We start from the raw sequence: 17705 nt of genomic DNA, 5'->3' as shown, positions 1-17705 counted from the left end.
GTAACTAATGATGTTAAAGTATAGCCTAGGATATGCCGAAAAACTTTGCCGAAGACTGCAAAGCGATCTGACGCTTGTGAAAAAAGTTATTCACCTGGTAACTTAGGGCAAAAATTGAGATTTTATTATTGATGTTATTCCTTTACATGTTAAATGTTAAGCACCACTGGGCAATCTATACGTTATAACTTTTTTCACAAGTGTCGGATCACTTTTTGGTCTTAGGCAAAGTTGTTCGGCATATCCTAGGCTATACTTTACCGTCATTGGTTAGACTGGTTTAGACGAAAAATTTCAATTAATGAGAAAAATGCAAAAAAGCACGTTTTCCCATACTAAATTCCATACAAATTTCAATCGCAATGCGGAATACGGGGAAGCAACCAATCGCTCCCAAATTTTGCGCAGTTACTTTGGACGCTAAAATGAATCGAAAAAGCTTTGTTCCGAAAAATCGACTTTGTTGACCCAGTCTAATAAGTATAGCTGACCGCTCAAATCAAAAGATTTTGTCAAACTACCCATATTCCAGTGATAATTCTCAGAGGATTCGGGTGAGAATCCTCGTAGGATTAATTGGAGAACTCACTAGATTCTGACAAGGAATCTTCACACGAGTCCGATGAGAATCCTAAGAGCATTCAGGTAAGAATCCACAGAGAATTCCGGTGATAATCCTCCGAGGATTACGGTGAGAATTTTTGGAAGATTCCGGTCAGAACCGGAGTATTCAAGTGAGAATCTTCGGAGGAATCCGGTGAGAATCATCGGAAGATTCCGCTGAGAATCTTCAGGGGATTTTGGTGCAAATTTTCAGAGGATTATGATGAGAAACCATAGCATATTTCGGATAAACTGATGAGATTCCGGTGAAAATCCAGATATTGGTAAGAAATTAGTGAAAATTGCTTAAAAAATCCTCTGACGATACCGGTGAAAAATCTCAGTGGATTCAGATAAGAATCCTATTAGGGTTTCTTTGGTGAGAACCCTTAGTGAAATTCGGTGAGATTTCTTAAGGGATTCGAATGAGAAACTTCAAAAGCTTATGGTGGAAAGCTTTCCGCTTCGACTTTAGGGGTCACATTCTGCAAGTGGTCTTTTGTTTGGCCTTTGTATATAAAAAGCCTGGCAGAAACTTCCTTCGAACACAGCCGTATAACACAAACGATGATATTGAAACTCAAACTTCCCTAATTAAACCCCCACCCCGTTTGAGTTTAGAATAAGGGATAAAAAGGAAGTGTTAAAAATAGTTCCGATTTTTTTTTTTGAAACAAAATCGGTTTCAAGCGGAAAAAATGTAATGAGAAAAATAAAAAAAAATTAAAAAAAATAATAAAATAATAATGTGTAAAAAAAAATTTCAACATTAAAGTGAAAAAAAATAAACTGAAATAATTATTTTCAATTCTTTTAAGAAATTTTGGCAAAATTTCTATAAATGTAAATGTAATACAACTCCATAAAAAAAATAAAAATAAATAAATGAAATGTCCCAAGTAACAATAACAGTTGAACAACAGCCTATTCAGCTTATATTTTTGGAATCAAGCTGAAGAACGATTTATGCATTGCATGCATTGTACAGCTATAATGTTTGTTGGGGTAATACAATTCAAAAAAAAAAAACAAAAAATATGAGAAAAATATAAAATAATAAAATGTAGTACAATTCCAACAATAAAATAAATTTAAAACAAAAATAATGAAAAATTCTTTAAAGAAATTATGGCAAAACTTCTAGGGGAAAACATGAAATTCTTGCGATTTATTTTTCAATTGTTTTTTTCTTGAAACATTTTTAACCTTCCAGGACGCGCGCCATCGAGCAACCGAAACTGCACCGCGCGCACGTTGTATACAACGAGCGAGGTTTTTTGGTGGTGTTGTACTTTTTACAACAGCGCGCGCGCTGAAGGGTTAATGGAGTTTAAATTGTTGTGCACGTTCCGATTGAAAAATAATCCTAAAAAAGGCTACCAGTTTGTTTTTTTTTAATAAAAAAAAACTCTAAAACAATCGTACAAACTTTCACTTAAATTTGTGGTCGGATTGCTGTCAACAATCCAATTATGACGATTTTAAGTCTGAAGTTGAATTGATGAAGTTCTACGAGTCCTACGAGTTTTACAAATCTTTGTTCAAATACTCCCGTTTTGACGTAAACTTACGGCCCTGGAATATGCAAGAATGTCCAAGAATTTGGTCTCACCTGGAATAAGAAAAGAAAGAAGAGGATAAATATTAGTTAAAATCAGGATAAATTTCTGGTCACGTTTGAGGAGAAATACATGTTGAGGAGAAATACATGAAGCAGGTTTAATGGCACACTGAAAAAACCCAAACGGAAATGAACCAACCGAAGACTGAAAATTTCTATAAGAGGATGAAAATCACAATCAGAGATTTTTTAAAGTAATTTGCTCTAAAATTATTTCTGAACATTTCCCCCGAAATTCTAACCTCTATCCACTTTTTTTTGGATTTCTACCGGATTTCCTTAAATTCATTAGCAGTTTCTCGTAGAATTGTTTCCGCGATTTCTCTTGAATTTATCAGTTTTTTTTTCCTGGAGATTAGCAAGAGTTTTTTTTTTCTTCATGAGATTCTTCCAAGAATCCATCCAAAGTTTTTTTTTTTTGTAATCTTTATTAGTATCTCAATCAATTTTTACATTCTTCAACTTAATCTAGGTGTTCTGTGTATTGAAGAATGTAAAAATTGATTGAGATACTAACAAAGATTACAAAAAAAAAACTTTGGATGGATTCTTGGAAGAATCTCATGAAGAAAAAAAAACTCTTGCTAATCTCCAGGAAAAAAAACTGATAAATTCAAGAGAAATCGCGGAAACAATTCTACGAGAAACTGCTAATGAATTTAAGGAAATCCGGTAGAAATCCAAAAAAAGTGGATAGAGGTTAGAATTTCGGGGGAAATGTTCAGAAATAATTTTAGAGCAAATCCATCCAAAGTTTGTTTACCGGATTTGCTCCCAGAGTTCCTTCTGAAGTTTTCCGGTGTTCCTTTCGGAATTTCTGAGAATTTTTCCTTAGATTACTACCAGAGTTCATCCCAGGAATTCCACAGGAGTACCTCCCAGGATTTCTTCTACAATTTTTCGCTGAATTCTTTTCGGAGATTCTTTCAGAATCTGTCCAAAGTTCCTTCACAAATTTCTCATAGTGGATTTCCCCAACTTCTTGGCAATAGTTTCTCCTGGATTTATTGCGAGATTTCTTCCAAAGAATTTTTCGGGATTTCTCTCGGAGTTCATTCCGGGATTCCTCCTAAAAGGTTTTCAGATTATCTTCTGGAGTTTCCCAAATATTTCGTGCCTCGGAATTATTCCAAGATTTTTCGAGATGTTTCAGTTTTTCTCAGGATGCCACTCGAAGGTCCTCTCGGTATTTCACCAATAGGTCCTCCTGGAATTTCTCCCAGAAATCCATCCAGAGTTAGTTTTCCAGATTTGCTGCCATCTGAGGTTTTTGCGGTGTTCCGTCCGGAATTCCTGAGTTTTTTTTATCTGTATTAACGAGATTTTTAGCCCTAGGCTAGTTCATATCGGGACCTCGGTCCTCGGCGTTCCTGAGAGTTGTTCCTGAGATTTCTCCCACAGTTCATCCCATAATTCCTGCAGAAGTATCCCCCGTGAATTCTTCAAGAGGTTTTCCCGAGATGCTTCCAAAAGTTTTTCGCTGAATTCCTTTCGGAGACCCTTCCAAAATTAATCCAAAGTTGCTTCAGGAATTTCTCCTAGTGTTTTTCCGGGTTTGGTTGTCAATAATTTCATTCGGAATTTTTGCGAGATTTCTTCCATCTTCCATCTTCCGGGATTCCCCAGAAGATCATTCCAGAATTACCTAAAACTATTTTCAGATTTTCGCGTGGAATTTCCCTAATGAGTCGTGTCCCGGGACTAGGGTAGGTAATCAAAAGTTGAACCAAATTGAGGCTTTCCGAAGTAGCGCAAATTTTGAGTGATTTTTTCTCCCACCTGGAAATAATTTACTACGGCAAAATCTTATGTACATGAAAACCACGGGTATAACCTATCTGTTAAGTGGTAAAAAGTTTGTATTTGCACCGAATTTAATTGAAAAATTCGATTATTCGTCAACAGTGATTTTAATCTTAATTTGAACCATCGTAATCATAATTTGAACCAATTTTAATCTTAATTGGAACTACTGGCGGCAGCAGCTCGAGCATCTCCCACAACAACCAATTTCGTGCTGAACAATAGAAAAACACATGGATTTGCTAATTCCCATAACTATTTTTTAATAGGCAGTGGAATTTCAACTAAGAATGTTCTAAACTCTTCAGAAACCTTGGAAACTAAAATTGAAATTTTTCATCCCCCTAGAGTAAACAAAACAACCACTAGCGCAATCTGCTGGCCAACACTGGAAGCTCGCCCCCGTTTACTAGTTCAAATTTAGATTACAAATGGTTCAACTTAAGATAACATTCTCCAAGTAAGAATTACTTAAATTTGATAATTTTATGATAAATAATGCGGGATATTATTCGGTTGGTCGATTCTACGATAAATAAGCTTTCATTTGACGTGTTCACATATTGCGTGTGATACAATGCATGAGCTGTACGAGTGCACCGAAAATGTGCTTTCTCTGGGGGGAAATGGGTGAAATCACAGTGATTTTTCTGTTTTCCATGACAAAAACGCTTTTTTCAATGCTTTTAAAGTCCATGTTATCAGGTTATATTAAGGAAAGCTGTTTAACATCTTTTTCGGAACAATATTTGCCTAAAAAGTACGTCGTTTTAATGAATTTCGAAATGGTTCAAATTAAGATTACAATTTGACTAGTTCAAAGTTTGATTTCTTACCCTACTCTCAGAATTTTTTGTCGAGCTGTCCCAGTTTTTCTCAAGATTTCTTCAAAGTTCTCCAATAGTGTTCCTAGACTTTCTCGCAAGATTTCACCTGCATTCTTTCAGATATTTCTTTGTGATTTTTTTACAATCAATTTCGTAGGCTATCCCAAAAGGTGTTCTGGAAAAGTATTTGAAAAATTCCTGCACGTCCCAACGAACATTATTGCTGTACAACAGATGAATGAGCTACTCTTGAGCTTCATTTTGAAAATTTTGACTGAATAAGCTGTTATTCAGCTATCATTATTACTTGGGGTACTCCGGGAGAAACTATTGAAGAAACTCCAGAAGGAACACCCAGAATCCCGAGTCAATTTCAGAAAAAATACAGTAAGTAATTCCGGGAGAATCCCTAATAAAATCTCATGATAATCTTATGATGAATAAATCCTTCAAACCACTACGAAGAAAATTTTGGAAAAACTTCTCGAAGAAGTTGTGAGAACGTAAAGAACTCCATAAGAAATATCACCAAAAGCTTATGCAGAACTCCCAAAAAGAAACTCCAAGGGATACACCGGAAAAATCTTGAGATAAAGGCCAGCATAAATCTTGAAAAACTGTGAAACATCTCTGGAGTTCGTTAACAAATTTCATAACGCCAAAATTGTTCTTTTCAGACACCCTCCCACCAACCCCCTTCATAACAATGTTTGTATGAGGAGCAATTGGTTTTGTTCAAGCTGTAAGCTCTAAATATGACGTCCATAGTTTTTCAGGAATTTTATACCCCCCTCGCCACTCCGTCATGCTTTTTCGTATACCTAATGCATGGAGTGTTACACTTTGTCAAAAATTCTGCAGGAAAACCCTTTTCAGAAAACGGTCGTAATTCAGGGCATCTGGACGATTTTGAAGAAATAGCAATGGAAAGAATTGTTCGAATCGTGGAAAATTGCCGGTAGGAATCCGGAAAAACTGGTGAGAGTTAGGACGGGTTGAATAGATTTTTTTTTCTCAAATGGATTCAGTTTATTACCTAAATGGATCTCAAGGTTGCAAAAAAGTTCATGAAAGGCAAGTGGCTAAAAGATTCTAAGAGCTGCTAAGAGAGCCCGTCTTCAGAAGGCTTTCAAGGAAGTTTTAGGAAAGGAGAGGGGGGATTCACAGACGTTACAGCAAGCTTCAGGAGCGTTTTCGGGGGGTTTCGAAAGTTTTTTTGAGCGTTACAGATTGTCCGAGGGAACTTCAGAGGGTTTTCGAAGACATTTCAGGAAGATTCAGAGGGTTCTGCAGGCATTATATAGGCGTTTTCGGGGGTTTCAGAGAAGCTCAGGTGCGAGGAGGCTTCGTGTTATTGTGGGTTATGGAGGGACTCAGGGATGCTCAGGGGGTTTCTATGGTATTTTAGGAAGTTTCAGAGGTTTTTCGGCGGTTTTCAGAAGCGTTACAGGGGCATTTTCGGGAATTTTGGAGAATATCATGTTCGATACAGGGGGCCAAGCTTTAGGGAGTTTCAGGTGGTTTTCGGAGGCATTTCAGGAAAATTCAGAGGATTTCAGGGAGGTCTGGAGCCGTTACAGGGACGTATGCGAGGGTTCTAGAGTGGATCAGTTTAGTTACATGGAAGCCAGCGATACTTCAGAGGGTTTTTGGGTGTATTTCAGGATGTTTCAAAGATTTTTCAAAAGGTTTCAGGGGCGTTACACGGGTTTCGGGGGGGGGGGCATTGCTGGGGGTGGCTTCAGGGAGTTTCAGGGGGTTTTCGGTGGCATTTCGGGAAGTTTCAAAGGAGTATGTCTAAGGGAAGCCCAATTTGCGTTCCGGGAAGTCCGAGGAGCTTCATGGGTTTCAGGATGTTTTCGGAGGCATTTCAGGAGGATGCAGAGTCGTTATAGGGTCGTTTTTTAGAAGTTTCGAAGGTTCTCATGTGCGCTCCAAGGGGTCTGAGGGGGCTTGAAGGGGTTTCACGTGGTTTCGGATGCATTTAAGGAAGTTTCACACTATTTTCATCCGATTTTGGAGGTATTAAATGGGCGTTTTGGGGATTTCGGAGGGATCATGTGCGTTACAGAGGGTCTGAGGGTGCTTCAGGGTTTTTTTATTCTTCAATCACTTAGCCTAATTTACAGCTCTATTGTCCACTAGGGCACTGCGTGAGCGATTCCAACTAGAAGCTGTACATACACTTTGTACAGCGCCTAAATGTATTCTATTCTAGTTGTACTACATCGAACTGGTTGACGTTGCGCTGCTTTTCACTTTCCACCCTATCATAGTAGAATGAAGAGCACGAGGATGTTGATGTGTGGCTGTTTGGTTGTTCCTGTTTCCAGTCCGATTGGGAGTCCATTATGGGTTGCGTTCGCCGATGTCCAAGTATCCGGGTTCATTTGAGCCATAGGCTCAGAAGAGGTTCAGAGTGTCGGCCACTCTTGTAATCTTCGGCAGGGTAAACAAGTTTGAAACATCCGATAAAATCTTCAACATCTGCGTGTATGCCCAGCATTCGATACTGTACGGTAGACACCATCAGACAACCAGCCAGCGCATTCAGGAAGCTCGAATTCGTTGTCGCGACGACAGTCAAGTCATGCAAGTTCACCAGCTAATCGGGTGCATTGTTTTGTGTACCTTCCTTCTCTGTTGTCTTATTAGGCGGCTCTGAGAAGAATTATTTCCATGATGGTAGGAATACCATAAGGCGAAATTCACTATTAGAGATCGCGGTAGACTGCATAGAAACCGAGTGCTCTGGCACCGTTCGATCGGAACCGCTCGCGGAGAAAAGATTTTGACCTTTCGAGAGGTCAACTAGATTTCAAATATGTGTACGCGAACAACAACTCGACGACGACGGTGCGACGCGACGCTCGGTCAATGGCAACGACGACGACGACTACGACGGCAGTCAACTAAATAAGCCGGCATCAATGTAAACACGCCGAGTTTGTGTTGTAAATTATAATATGGGTACTATAGTCTATAGGGCGGGCTTGAGATGGAAGAACGCCTTTGAGGGAATAGTGCGCAAAATGATGGGGAAGTCTAGAACGTCGTTATGGCTATAAAGGAGAGGATGGGATTAGATGCACTTCAAATGCACGATAACGATACTTTCATTAAATAGATTTGGTTGAAAGCCTAAGGATGTTCTGGGCTTGTCCACGGCAAACCGTATGTACCACTGTGTCACCGCGCAAGTTCTTACTGGGATGTCAGAGTGTTTGGGAAATAACTGTTTGGCAGAGGGCTCACATTGGTACGTGGTTTGCCGTTTGAAGGCGTAAGGTGATAGATTGTGTGTGCAGATTGCTGCTTCTTTCTTCTATCAATGGCGTATGAAAATGTATGCTAGTTTATGTGAATAAGAATAAGAAAATAGATTAAAATAAATACAAATTATGAGACGAGGGATGGGCTAGACTAGGAATTGAACCCAGGATCTTCGACAAACGAATCAAAAGCGGTAGTCCTTAGAACAACAACGGCCAGTTTTGAGTATTCAATTCGAAATATTCAATAGCTCTTGGTTTTATCGAGGTTCGAAGCAGTTTAGCAATCCAGTTTTATCCCAAACACCGATGTTGTGAAATTGTAAATATCTCTCTCTCTCTCTCTCTCTCTCTTCTTGGCGTAACGTCCTCATTGGGACAAAGCCTGCTTCTCAGCTTAGTGTTCTATGAGCACTTCCACAGTTATTAACTGAGAGCTTCCTCTGCCAATGACCATTTTGCATGTGTATATCGTGTGGCAGGCACGAAGATACTCTATGCCCAAGGAAGTCAAGGAAATTTCCTTTACGAAAAGATCCTGGACCGACCGGGAATCGAACCCGTAACCCTCAGCATGGTCATGCTGAATACCCGCGCGTTTACCGCCTCGGCTATATGGGCCCTTGTAAATATAGGAGTTCTGATGAAAATGTGCCGCAGAAAGGACATAAGGAAATCCATCAAGTGTTTACCCGGAAGATCCTTCTCACACCAACTCCCCCAACGACCTAAGGTGAACCGGCAAAGTCACGGATCTCTCGGACGGAATGGCTTAATACCCGCATGATTATTTTGCGCGAAACGTCCCATCGTTTTCTAGAATCACGTGTTTACGATTGGAATAAATCGTGCGGTCACTTTGCATTCAAGTCAAATCCTTTATGGCCAGCAAGCACCATCATTGCCGCAAGTTTACGACTATTAATAGCAACGTGAATAAAACAGGAGATGGGTGGAGTGGAACGACAACCAAAACAGAAAAAGGGTCATTCGGGGAAATCCGCAACTCAAGTCGGGCCTGGCCAAGTCCAAACAACTTCTCCCGGCGGTAGACCAAGCCAACGCAGCGGCGCCGTTCGTTCGTTCGCACTGGCGCTGGAAGTCCGAGAAGGCAGGCTCTGTTGTTTTGCTCTTCACGCGTCGTCGTCGTCGTATCAGATTATCAGCTCGATGATTAGAATAATTATATTTACCTCTACATTTGATTATTGTTGGCTGTTGTATTTGCTTTCTCGTGTGTTTTCCTCCACATTCGCCTACAGCGCAGTAGAGAAATGGTGGTGCTGTGCCGCCAGCCAGCATTGTGTATAATTCAGCCGAAGAGGTTATTTCGGGCCAACAACTGGCCCGAAGAAAGGCTAGTGGGGCTACTCAGGAAATTCGTTTGCCATTTCCCGTCTAGTCAGGCTAGGCTGCTGCTGATGCTAGGTGGTGCGTGGGTGTATTTTTGGATGATATATACGGAAAAGCTAACGGAAACGAATCGGACCAAATAGATGAAATAATCATAGAAACCAGGCAGGCAGCGGGGGTGGGAGTTGGGCGATGTTCAAGCTGTGTGATGGATGGAATTATTATGCGCATTGAATTCCAATTTCGGTGAAATTTACTTAAGCTATCGTTGCTTAGATTACGACTAAAGCGTTCAGACATCTCAGACTAAATCTAATTGGTCAGCATTTCCAAGCGTTCCGTATAACGGTATGGACCTTTTGGAATTGAAATTTGAAATTTACGCCCAACTTTACTTAACTTGTTACACAATCGAATAATTCTCGGGAATATTCCTCGCAGAAATCCCTGAATAGTTGTTATCTATAGGTATCATGTCTCCAAAATAACCTCAAGAGAAAGAAGTGCCGAAAGAAATCATGACCGGAATCCCTCAACGAATTTCGGGAGAAATCACTGAAGAAATCCAGGAAAAATATTTCGAAAGAATCGCAGGACGATTATCGGAAGGAAACCCTGGAAGAATTCCGGGAGTAATCCCTGGAGAAAACTCAAAAGGAGTTCTTAAAATGATCCTGGATGAATCCCTGCAAGAATCCTAGGATAAGTCTGGAAAGGAATGCAGAGCGAAATCCCTGAAGAAATCTCGAAAGGAATACTAAAGAAATTCTGAAGTATCTCTGGAAAAATTATCAGGCAAAATTTGCTAAGGGGACATCCATTTAGTACGTCACGTTAAAATGGAAATTTTCAACTCCCTTCTCCCCAATAATTAACACATTGCTTGTTACATTTTTCAGAACCACCCCTTCTCCTAAACGTAAAGTACTTTATGAATGCTCCCTAAAGGATATCCTAGAATATTCAATGAAAAAATCGGAGGGAAAATATCTGAAGAAATCTTTGAAAGATACTCAAGAGGAGTCCTTAGGGGGATTCTGGAGGAATTCCTGAAAGAACCTCGAAAGGAATCCCTGAAAGAATCCCAAAAGAAATTTCGGAAGGAATCCTGAGAGAAATCTCTGGAGGAATCCTGAAGAAATTGGAAAGAAACTCTTATAAAGTATCGGGAGAAATCCCTAAGGAAAATCCCGGAAAAATCAATGAAAGCATCCGAGAAGAAATATATCGAGGAATTTCTGGATGAATCCCGGAGATATCCTCGAAATGAATCTCGAGAGGAATATCCGAAAAAAGAGCCGAGAAGAAATCCCGGAATAAATCAATTATGTAATCAATGAAAAAATTTCGGAAAAGTCCTCAAAATAATAACTGAACGAATACCGGGACGAATCCTTAAAGTAATCTCGGGAAGATTCGATAAAATAATTTCTGGAGAACTCAACGAAAGAATCCTCGGATGAATTCCTGAAGAAATCCCGAAAGAAAAATACGAAGGAAAAACAAGATGTATCGCTGAAGGAATCTCTAAACATATTAGAATAATCAAATTAACAATTTAAAAATAAAAATCCCTTTGAGTGTCCTGGAGAAATTCCCGGGAGAGATCACTTAAACAGTTCTGGAGGAATCCTTTCGAGAGAAATCTCTGAATAAAAACATTAAGAGAATCTCTAGGGGAATCCCAAGAGTAACTAGTGTAGGAATCCCGGAAGAAATTCCTAAAACAGTCCCAGTAAAACCCGAGGAGTAATCCTTGAGGAATCCCTGATGCAATCTCGGGAATAATCTGTGAGAGAATCCCGGGAGAAATCACTAAAGGAATTCCAGTAGGGATCCCTAATGGTAAGCCGAAAAATCTTTATGAACAAATCCCGGGTGGAATCAATGAAGGATTCCCGGGAAAAATTAATGAAGGTTCCCCGAGAGTATTCTAATTCCTAACGGAATTCCTAGCGGAACTCCAGAAACAAATTTTAAGAGGGATACTTGGCAGAATTCTGGAGATATCCCTGAAGCGATGCCAGAAGAAAGATCCAAACAAACCTTGTTGGAAAACTGCAGTAAAAATCCATAAGGCGCTGTCCACAAACTATGTATGGACTAATTTTTGACTCCCGGCTCCCTTCTCGTAGACTTTTCGAAATTATCAAAATATGAATGAGCCATAGACATTGATCAGACCAGTTTTCCCTCTACGAGTCTATGCAGTTTATGAACGGACTCTAAAAGAACTTTGAAATAAATGAATGAAAAAAACCAAGAGAAATTTTTGGAGGAATCACATATGGAATCTCTAGAGGAATCTCTGTAAACAAAAATCCTGGAGGAATCCTCAAAGGAATCCCTTGTAGGAATTCCTGAGAAGAATGTCGGACGGAATCCTGGGAGAAAGCCTAAAAGGAATCCAGGGAGAAATCTATAAAGGGATGTCGGAAGAAATATCGAGAGATGTCTCTAAAGAAATCCTAGAAAGAATTCAAAAAATTTCCTGAATGAATCTTGGGATGAAAACTTAAAGGAAACTCGGGAAAATCTACGAAGAAATCCTAGGAGATGTCAATGTTAAGAATTCTGGAAGCAATTTTTAAAAGGAATGTTCAATGTTCAGGAGAAATCCCTAGAGGAATCCCGGGAGGAATCAATAAAAGACTCCTGGGAGGAATCCATGATGGAATCTCTGGAACAATCTGTGAAAAAACCCGGAAAATCCCAAATAAAATTCCGGGAGGAATCAATAAAAAAAATCTCGGAAAAAGTTTCTAATGGAAATCCAGCAAAAAATCTGTGAGAATCCCGGAAAGATTCCCTAATGGAGTCCAAAGAGCAATCGTTGACGGAATTCCGAGAGAAAGGCCGGAAAATCCCTGAAAGAATACCGGGAGAAACAATTCGAGAATTCCTACGAGAAATCCTTGATAGAAACCCAGGAGAAATTTTTTTTTTCAATAAGGGAAGGTTCATTTATTACGTCCATCGTTTTTTAGGAATTCTAGACCCCCCTCCCACCTCTGTCACGTTATTTCTCTATACCTTATACACGTACTGTCACACTTTCCTGGACCTCCCTCCCCTCTACCAAATGTTGGGCGTAATTTTTGAACGTTCCCTAACGGGAGAAATCAATAATGGAAACCTGGATGGAATTCGTGGAAGAAGCTCGGTGGTAGGGATCTAGGAAAGAACTCCTGTGATATTTCTGGAAAAATCCTTGACAGAATCTTGGTGGGGAGACCTTTGTGAATGTTGAGGGGATTCTTTGAACACTTGAAGGAATCCGAGAAAGAATGTTGAAAAGAATACCAGCAGCAGTTCCAGGAGAAATCCTGGAATCATTTTCTACAGAATTCTCTGGAGAATGAGATCTGACCTAGCGTGCGCAACTTTTTCTTTTTTTCTCGCTCTCTCTTTTTTATAAACACAAGAAAGAGCTTTCTCGTGTTTGTTTACGAGAGTGAGTGAGAAAAAAGAAAAAGCTGAGTACGCTAGAGGTAGAAGTCCAAGGAAAAATATAAGGAAACTTGTTTTTTTATTGGCTTTCAGTTACAGAAAATCGTTGATTATTCTAGATCATTGCATGCGTTTTGATCCTGTGGGTGGGAAAACACCAAAACTGTCTAGATTTGGCTGAGATATGTTCAAATCAAACCAATTATACAACAGCACTACCTTGTGAGAAATTTTCTAACTAGAAACCATTTGAATAGAAAATTCACGTCCATATGAACAACATGTTCACAAGAACAACAACAGTATATCAGGACAAAAAACTTCACATTTGAAATTGGACTTATACCCCGCAATAAAACGTAATCTCTGTAGCAACCTTTGCGCCATCTAGTAAGTACATATAACCAAGTCCAGAACCAGAAAACGAAAGTTGTTCTAGCGAATTGATCAAGTAACTAGAACCATTATTTCATTGAAAATATCAAAATATGAATTTACGGCTTCAACCTGAAATCAGTGTTGCAATCAATCAACCAATGAAATATGGCGTGAATCAATGTAGAACCTCCAACGGCGGCTACAGGAATGACTTAAAATATCACACATCAAAAGTTTTTATGGCGCATTTGATAGAGTAAGATGAACATGAGCATAAGCATAGATGATCGTTCATATCGCAGTTGCTACGCTACGTGGTTGACTTGTTCAGTGAAAATTCTACAAAGAACCAACAGCTGGACTCCTGAGTCCAACGTTAAAATGAAAGCAATTCGAAAGCCTAATTTGTTTTCAGCAGCAATTTGATATCATTTTTTTTATCAATTGAAATTGAGCACAATCACGCCGAAGACCTGGAATCGAGTTTTATTTCAAATTTTGTTTTCATTTTGCTGTAAATTAGAATAATCATTTAGTTTTTAAGCAAATTTGAAACGTAACTCAAATTGGGGATTCCTCCAATAATTCCTTCTGGGGGAGTCCATTATTAAGCCCTCCGGAAATTCTGAGGACTACATCTGTGGACTACTGTAGGGATTCCATCTGGGATTCCTTCAGGAATTTCTACTGGGAAATCCTGCAAGTAGTTCGTTTTGAAAATTCCACCTTGGATTGCCTCTGTAGATTCATCCAGCTTCCCATGAATTTCTTCTAGGGATTTTTTTCAGGAAGTCGTTTAGACACTTCTTAACGAATTCCTACGTGATTTTGGTCTTGAATCCAGGAATTTGATCAAAGTATTTCTTCAGGAACTCCTGAAGGGTTTCCAAAACAAACTCATGAAGGGAACCCTCTGGAAGATTTCCACGAGAAAATCCTGAAGATTACAGAAATAACTCCTGCATGATTCCTAGTATCAACTTCTGAAGGATTTCCCAAAAGCAACTTTTGGATCAATTTCAGAAGAAATTCCTGGAGGATTTCCAGAAATACCGTTTGGAAGATTTTCATAATAAACGCCAGGAGGGCTCCCAGAAGAACCTTTTGTAGGATTTTCAAAAGAAATTCCAGCAGTTTTGCAGCAGTCCTGGAGGGTTTTAAGGAAGAATTCCTGGAGGAAGTTTCTTTTGGAGGTTCCACCTTGGATGGCCTCTGTGGATCCACATATTCCAAATACCTATGAATACCTTCAGGAGATGTCTCCAGGAAATCCTTCAGATGCCCCTTTAAGGATTCCTGCAGGATTTTTTGTTCTAGAACCCAGGAATTCGAACCATGCATTTCTTCAGGAACTCTTGAAGGATTGCCACAAGAAACTCCTGAAGAAATTTTGCCATAAAATCCTGGAGGATTCCTACCAGGAACTCCTGCAGATTTCAGAAACCTCTACAAGATTCCTAGAAGGATCTTCTGAAGGATTCACACAAGAAAGTCTTGGATGATTTTCAGAGGGAACGCCTGAGGGATTTGCAAAAGGAACTTCTGCGGAATTTGCAGCAAGTACTCCTGGAGGACTTCCAGGACGAACTCCTGACAGATTTCCGGAAAGATCCAGAACTATTCCCAGAATAAATGCTTAAAGCTTCTCCAAGAAGAATTTCGGGAAAATTCCCCTTATAAACTCCTAGAGAATTTTCAGCAGGAACTTCTGGAGATTTCAAAGAGAACTCTTGCAATGTTTCCAGAAGGAACTTCTGAAGGATTCCCATAAGGTGCTCTTGGATAATTTTCAGAAGGAACTTCTTCTAAAAACTTGGAAGATTCTCAGGAACAGTGCTGAAAAATTCATTTCGTCATATCTAAATTCAATCACCTACAGCTCATTTTGGAGGCTGAACCTGAGAATATGGTATATGAAAGACTTGTGCAGCTAGACCAGTTCTGCTAGAAAGTCACGAAAAAACCGCTATTTTTCGAATATTTAACCTAAATGTCACGGGCTTCCTTTGAAAAATGCCAAATGATATTCACGGTGAATATCATTTGGCATTTTTCAAAGGTGGTCCGTGACATTTACCTTAAATATTCAAAAAATATCGGGTTTTCCGTGACTTTCTAGCAGAACTGGTCTAGCCGCACAAGTTTTTCATATTCCATATTCTCAGGTTCAGCTTCTAAAATTAGCTGTAGGTGATTGAATTTAGATATGACGAAATGAAATTTTCAACACTGCCAGGAATATCATCTGGAAGATTCCCATATAGAACACCAGGAGTACTCCCAGAAGGAACTTCCGGTGTATTTTCAGAAGAAACTCCCGGAGGATTCTCAGAAGGAGCTCTAAGAATATTCTCAGAAGAGGAACTCTTTGAGTCCGAGGAAATTCCCAGGGAAACTACTTGAGAATTCCCAGAGGCAACTTCTGGAGATATCCCCGAATAAATTCCTGGAAGATTCCTAAAAAAACTACTGCAGGATTTCTGGAATAAATTCCTGTAGGATTCTCGTGAAGAAAACGCACAAATATAGAGAGAATTCAGTAAAATCTCTTGGAAGTATTCACGATCGAAGTCCCAGACACCAGCATCGAACACCAGCACGAATACCAAACTGAACTGCCCCAGGAACCTCACGACGAAATCCTGGAGAAATTCTTGGAAGAGTCCTAAAAGAATTTTCTAGATAATCCCAGATTTTTTTTTTAATCTTGGAAGAATTCCATTAGGAAATTGTAAAGAATACTTTAGAAAAACTCTTGAAGAACTTGAAACTTAAAACAAAAAATTATATTGTAACTCTTGGAAAACTTCAGAAGAGAATCTCTTAGTTAAAACCAACAATACGTTCCTTAATAAATCTCGATTCCTAGTGGCACTCCTGTAGGAACTCCAGAAGGAATTCAAAAAGGGACATCTGGGGTAATCCTCGAGAGGAACTCCTGGAGAAATCCATGGGTCAAAAACTAGTTTTTCCATTCCGGGATGGATCATTCCGAGCAGTGCTTCTTTTTTGAAAGTGCCATTCCGGCCGTGGAACATTCGTTCTTGCCTTCAACAAAAATATATGAATTAAAAGATCTATAAATTCTCACGTTCGATACGGAATTAAAAAATCGTGGTGAAAAACACTTGTGTCAGCGTTGTTTAAAAAAAAACTGTAAAATGTGAATTTTGCAAATAGGATCCTAGCAGAATTCAAAGAAGAAGGCACCCTTTTGATTTACACGTGTAATTCGTAGTTCCGTGTCAAAAATTGAACTCAATCCACCAAAGTGAATCATAGTACCGGCATCTCAAAGTTGGCCATTTTGTATGGAAATCAGCATTTGTCCGATCAATTATGCGCCACAGTGTAGTTCTGCTGGGATTTGAACCCACGTCACCCCAATTCGCAAGTCAGGATGCGTTAACCAACTTCGCCACAGAACAGGTAACGATCCAGCGGAATCGATAGCCATCCGGAATTCGATGTCCACCTCACCCCACGCTCTTCTTCGCAACTCTACTCTCTTAGGTCCTTCAACGGCACAATAAATGTATCGTACATTATAATGAAAACATCCGGTAACTTTAAGCCGAACAAACTTCCTCCGTTTTGGCCCACTTTTATGTGGCTTCTTCAACTCAGTACATTGACTTCGCAGCTCGTGCCTCATTATTACGCAATTCCCATTCACCATCCTCGAAAGCCCAATCTATTCGTCCAAATAAAAACGTTCTCAAAAACCTCACCAACAACAAACCATAAACTCGTGGCCAATTCAAAGCTCTTTGGCTGAAGAAGAACCTAATCGAAACCACGCCGCCCGCGTGAAGAACGTGATGCTGCTGCTGCACCACGGAGGCGCGGGAAAATAGCACCTTTCTTTCCGGAACATAGCTCATCTTGGCCGCGTCGAATCAACTTTAAACGCAGATAGAGGAACAACAGCAACAACAACCATCAACAAAGTAAAGAAACGCGGCATTCTTGAATCTTGACTCGCTTGAGCGTCAAGCGAAGAAAGGTAGGTAGGTTTATGCTCGCGCCCCGTTGCTGATTGTAATGAAAATGACTTTGCGTTGAACGCCATGGAGATTCTTCGCTGGCTGTGGCTTCCTTCATTCATCCGATTGCGATTGCGATGCGAAGACGTGGCTACGCCACCGCCGCCACCACCCGGCCTGAAGAAGGAGGCGAGGGGTTGCTCACAGAAGAAGCTTGAAGTTTTTCAGAGCATAAACAGAGTGGTGTAAGCCCGTGCTGCACTTGAGAGGTTGCCTTTGGGTTTGAGAGTGCGGATGAGCGAGCTGCTGCTTTTCCCGGAGATGGTAATCACGGTTCTACGAATTGACAAAGTAAGAAGTAAGCTATCTGTGTAAACTTTGACTGGAGATTGAATGGGTTTATTTAAATAAC

At 39.8% G+C, this 17705-nt stretch overlaps 1 long non-coding RNA gene across 2 annotated transcripts in view; it reads right to left on the bottom strand.

The window, feature by feature from the left end:
• LOC134289574 (uncharacterized) overlaps positions 1–17705 on the bottom strand; it is a 110832-nt gene that overhangs the window by 41281 nt on the left and 51846 nt on the right. Inside the window, exon 3 of one of the 2 annotated variants that reach the window (XR_009998564.1) lies at positions 2089–2215. The exons of the other annotated variant lie outside the window; for it this stretch is intronic. This is a non-coding gene — a long non-coding RNA (uncharacterized LOC134289574). Of the gene's footprint in view, positions 1–2088; positions 2216–17705 lie in introns of those variants that run through there. 2 annotated transcript variants of the gene reach the window in all.

Source organism: Aedes albopictus, chromosome 3 (genome assembly GCF_035046485.1).
Source record: "Aedes albopictus strain Foshan chromosome 3, AalbF5, whole genome shotgun sequence".
NCBI classification, from domain to species: Eukaryota; Metazoa; Arthropoda; class Insecta; order Diptera; family Culicidae; genus Aedes; species Aedes albopictus.
Note: the sequence above shows the minus strand (reverse complement) of the source record. Positions and strands in the feature narration are given on the sequence as shown.